Below are 5,937 nucleotides of genomic sequence, written 5' to 3'. Positions count from 1 at the left end.
TGAGCAAGCTGAGGCCTTATTGGATTCCACTCCTAAGAACAACAAGGTGGAGGAAGAGGATGAGCAAACTGATGTTCTAGAGAAGCTACATCGAGAAAAGGAAGAGAGCACTGAGACTTCTTCAACATCAGCTCTTATTCCTGAATTACTAAGAGGCCAGGAGAGAAGTATGTTAGAGCTACCACATGAGCAAATTGAGGACATCAAGATAAAGAAGCTTCCTGAGTTTTCTTCCTACTTTATTCCAAATCATGATTCCCCACGAGATGAGAAACTGTTTGAGAAAACTCAAAGTGGTCCTTCCCGATCTATAGAAATTCGGAAGCATCTTGCAATAGGAAGAATTCATTCCCTTTGGTGCAAGAGAAGAAAAGGCCGGTGCTTCAAGTTTAAAGTGTCATAGTCTGGCTGAAGACGTTAAACTTAGCGCTCGTGGGAAGCACCCATCAGCATATCTGATAAGTGCCAAATATTGCATATTTGGACCCCCTTTATTTACATTAGTTAATCCTTTAGCTGTGTCGTTATTTAATATTTTGTGTTAGTTTTGTGTTTTTAGTGTTTTGTAGGTCATTGAAGAAAAACTGCAGCTTTAAAGGGAAAAATGCGAAGTTTGGAAGAAAGCATACTTTGAGAAGACCTAGATTGTGTGGTTAAGTCTAACCAAATCTAAGGAAAGGTTAAATCAGATTAAAGTTCAGATTGGATAAGATTTCGGATCAGATTCAAATTCAGATTCTGCACATGTCTTAGTATTTTGACCATAACTCTCCGCTGAAATATCGGATTGAAGTGATTCAAACGGCATTGGAAAGCTAGCTCAAAATACTACAATTTGTTGTGAAATAGGATTTTCGTAATTCGTACAGTTACTATGTCAAAATCGCCCCGCAATTAAAGGACACAAATCTGGACGAATCCTATTCCAATTTCAGACTTCTATTTTGACTGGGAGACAGACCTCCGAATTATCTAGGTTTACTTGGGCTTCTAGGACTTCCCTAAGCCTATAAATAGACTTCTTTACATTCAAGAAAAGATACACAATCCCAGAGAGCAAAATTCTTTTGTTTAGTTTTTCTTTAGGTTTAGGTTTAGGTTTAGATTTTATTTTTATGTGGAGCTAAATTCCCAACTAAGGTTGGGGATGAAGCCTCACCGATGAAGAACATCAATACTTTTATGTAAGTTTTTATTATTCTGATTTTATTGGGTTTTATATTTCAATTGTTTTACTTCTAATCAATTGTATGGAGTGATTCTTGGATATCTCTTGTGATTCAAGGATGCATTTGATGATTTGAGATAATTTCATATGATTGATTGCTTGGCTTTTAACTCATAAAAATTGGATATCCCTTGTGATTTGTTCTACGGATACATCTGGTGTTTCAATTTAATTTGGATTCCTTTTGTGATTTGGTCAATGAATGGATACATGGGATGGTTTTGATTAATTCTTTGAAGTATAGTAAAACATATCTATGATTTAATTTGTGAGAACTTCGGATTAATATTGATGAACATAAAATATGTTGTTATGATTTGGTGAGTGTGAATTCCCAAACCTTAGTACCTTTATCCTTAGATTTACTTATTTTATTTAGTTTATGTTTATCCTTTAATTTTCAAAACTCAAAAATCAAAACCCTTTTGGAACTAGATTAGGATTTAATTAGTTTAGATATAAATTGCTCTTTCAAAAATACAATTCTCTGTGGGATCGACCTCGCACTTGCAATCCATTATATTACAATCGATTCGTGCACTTGCGAGTTAAATAAATTTGCACAACAATATCCTTTTTATTTTGTTTGTTTGTTTTATTTTTATTTTATTTTGTATTATTTTTATTTTTTATTTTATTTTGTTTTTGTTTTTCTTTGTTACTTTAGTGTTCTGTAGGGATAAGTGTGCTTCAATTCAAGTTTGGGGGTGTGCTATGAGCCGTGCTATTCCAGACAATTTCGTCCATATCCCGGGTGATTTGATTTCATTGGTGAGCTTAAAATTCTGAACACATGATCTGATAATTGAGTTTTTTAGTTTGGTTACTTGCTTAGGACAGTTGAGAATTTACATGTTTGATCTAATCTTACACAATGACATTAGCACATAATTTGTGGGGTATGACATTAAAGTCTGATGTATGTGTTTCTATGTCTTGGGTGAAACTGGATGACTTATTAGATGGATACTCTGGCATATATATATGTGATAAAATGAAATATATATGTGTGTGTGTGTGTGTGTGTGTGTGTGTGATCATTGATAAGCTTTTCACTAAGTAACTGGACCTCTTGCCTTAAAGCATTGAGTGTTCACATGAAAAGGTGAAATTTTTTGACTTGGTTAATGTCATGGTTAGTTTAGTTTCGTAGCCTTTTTGACTTGAGTTCGTAAGTCCTAGGGGTGTCTCTACACCTAATGCCCTAAAACCATTTGTTTTGGGAGTCATTGACTTAATACTCGTTAGATGGGTCAATTAGAAAGTTTAAGGGAACCAAACATTGCACAACTTGACGAAGAAGAAGAAAAAGAAGAAGAAAAAAAAAAAAAAAAAAAAGAGAGAGAAAAATATGCCATTGTTGTTCATTCTAATAGGGATTTCAGTAAACTTTGAGATATTGATTGCTTACTTTAGGCAATTGAGAATTCACTTGTTTTATTTGATTTAACACAAGCACACTAGCACATCTTTTGTGAGGTATGACATGTAAGCCTAATGTGTATATTTCTTTGTCTTGGATGAAGCTGGGTGATTTATGAGATTGGTACTTTGGCATGAGTTTAAAAAAAAAAAAGAAATTGATCAATTTTAAGTTTTTCATTGAGTAACTAAACCTCTTGCCTCATTAAGCATTAAGTGTTCTCATCAAAAGGTAAAAATTTTAAGTTGATTAATATCAAGGCTAGTTGGTTTTGTAGCCTATTTTACTTGAGTTAGTAAGTCCTTAGGGGTGTCTTGACACCTAATGCCCTAAAACCATCTAGTTTGGGATGCATTGGCTTAACACTTGTTACATTGGTCAATTAGAAGCTTAAGGCAACTAAACATTGTACAGCTTGACCAAAAAGAAGGAAAAAAAGTTACGCCATAGTTTTTCATTCTGGTAAGGATCCGAGTGGACTTCGAGATATTGAGATATTGCACATTGGAACTACTTAGAAGCTTCATATTTATATGCTAGGTTAGCTTACAGCATTTTGAGCTTGTGATGCCTTGGCCTGTCTTTTGTAAGTGATTAAACTTTAAAATTCCAATTCATTGTGAAGATAGAGTTTATCCTTTTAAGCTTGTTAATGAATGAAAATCGTGATTTTGAGGATAACATGAACTTTGCATAATGTTTGTGGGTAACATTTATGTCAATCCCTCACAAGACTTCACTCGTCCTACTAGGGACGCCTAGGGGTTTAAAAGACTTGTTGCATATGCTAAATGCAATTGTGTTTCCTACGACAGCGGGGTTTGAGTAGTTTTTGTTTTAGTTTCAGTTTAGTATTGCTAAGGGACTAGCAATATGTAAGTTTGAGGGTGTGATAATCTTTTAGTTTTATTATTTTGTGCGTTTTACTTCCTTTTTGTATTTTCTGTCTTTTTATAGGTTTTTGAAGAAAAGGAAGCATTTCTCGAAAAGCTACAAGCTAAAGGGCAATTTCGAGAAAAGCTGAGCATGGGATTGAGCGCAGCACCACTAGGCTCAAGTGCACTACGATCGAGCGCATCCTTGATAGGATCGAGCACAGCCTTGCGCTCGAGCACCCCAGCCAAAGCATTGATCACTCAATTGCGATCGAGCACAGAATACATGAGATCGAGCATAGCCTAGCGCTCGAGCGCACAACTCTGGGATTGAGGGCACTCGAACACCCATCTACGGCCAACACTCCTTTTCCACATCAGTTAGGTTTTAAAAGTCTTAGTTGTATTATGACTTAAACCTCCAACTTTACTAGGTTTTCTAGGGTTTCTAAGGTTCTCCCAAGCCTATAAATAGACCCCTAAACCTCCAGAAAAATGGACAATTACAGAGAGGAGAATTTGGAGGCAACTTCTAGGAGTCGTTTTCGGTTCTTTCTCTTCCTTTTTATCTTAATTATGTGTAACTAACTCTTTAGTTAGGGGCTAATTGAAGCCCTAATCATGTCTTTTTAGGATTTCAATATTGGCGCCTTTGTTACATTCATATTTTGGTATATTTAAATTGGTTATTCTGGTTGATTGAATTCCTCATGTGAATGTGCTTGATCATCATATGCATGTGTTTGGATTTGTTATTAAGTCAATTTGGATGACCGAGTCCTGGGCTTAATAAAGTGACAAAAGAATCTCATCACGGGTTCTTAGGGTAATCAACATGGAAAACCGGGAGTAGATACCATGCCCAATGCTTTATGTGTTTGTCGATTTCCATAGATTTATGCTTCCCTAAAGAACAACTTAGTAGATACCATGCTAAATCCTTTGAGGAAGAAAATAATTAGAGTAGATACCATGCCTAATTCATTGCATAGGGAGATCAATAGCTTACTGAGTAGATATCATGCCTTAGGTTGGCAAGCATTAAATATACCCATATGATTGTGACATTGGCATATTGTAATCTTATTTAATCTGATTAGTAGTGGATATTCAAACCCTAACCTTTTTATTATCTTTCTCTCTTTCAACATATCAATTTCATGAAAATTCTGATATTTTAATTTGGAAAATCAAATCTAAGCAAAATCAACAATCCTTGTGGGAATGATCATGTACTTGCACCCTATACTATCATTTTGATCTCATGCACTTGCGAGTAAAACGTAGCGAATATTCGCCTATTAATTTAGGTGGGCATTTGTCACAACAGATATGTTTTGTGATTTACGGATACATCTGATGGTTTGATTGAAATTGGATTCCTTTAGAAGCATAGTAAAACATACATGGGATTTAATTTGTGAGAACTTCGGATTAATATTTATGAACATGGAGTATGTTGTTATGATTCGGTGAGTGCGGATTCTTAAGCCTTAGTATTTATCTTTTGATTTATTTTCCTTTATTTAGTTTATGTTTTGTCTTTTAATTTTCAAAATCCAAAATTCATCCCTTTTTTCGGAACAAGGTTAGAATTTAATTAGTTTAGATATAATTTGTTTTTCAAGAACACAATTCCCTGTGAGATCGACCTCGCACTTGCAACCCGTTCATTGCAAACGATTCGTGCACTTGCAAGTCATTAAAATTTACACAACATGGGGCATATCCTTAGCCTCCATGCCCAATGCTGCACGGGCCAAGGAATTTTCCCGAGCCTAATTTGTAACGCCCCCAAATCTGTCCTTGACCACTGTGGTAAGGTTACTTACAATTACCCTAATTCAGTTAACTGGTAATTGACTGGGGAACTGCACCCCTGTAGCATAATTAGAGTAAATGCATAGGAATGTGAAATAAATATGAGGAATCTAATATCATCACATAAGCATGTATCATCATCAAGCAAAGGCAAGGAGATATTAATTGAAATGCAGATATTCAAATTCAACTTGATTACACAAGGTAGGTCTCCAACTCATCTTCTTAACCTGAAGTGGCAATCTTGCCATGGTCCTCTTCGTAGAAAGAGGTTTCCTACAAGTTGTAATAACTGCGTAAGTGATAAACGCCGAATATTGTACATTCAAGCCCCGTAACTCGCATTTGTTAATTCCTTAGCGTTGTTATCTTCTTGATCTTGTGTTGTTTTAGTGTTTTTAGGTTCTAAATTAAGATGCAAGCCAATTTCATTGATTTTGGGCTTAAAAGATGACTTTTTAAGATGCTGAAAAAGTTTAGTGAGCTCGAGCTCAATACTTCCAACGAATGCAAGAGAGCTCAAGCACACTCGTACCGACTTGCTTGACAGAAACGCATAATTGATATGGAAACAACGTTAGGTCTCCTAA

Source organism: Corylus avellana, chromosome 5, assembly GCF_965113065.1.
Source record: "Corylus avellana chromosome 5, dhCorAvel1.hap1.2, whole genome shotgun sequence".
In the NCBI taxonomy this organism is placed as follows: Eukaryota; Viridiplantae; Streptophyta; class Magnoliopsida; order Fagales; family Betulaceae; genus Corylus; species Corylus avellana.
The sequence above is the reverse complement of the archived record's forward strand: the minus strand, read 5'-3'. Positions refer to the sequence as shown.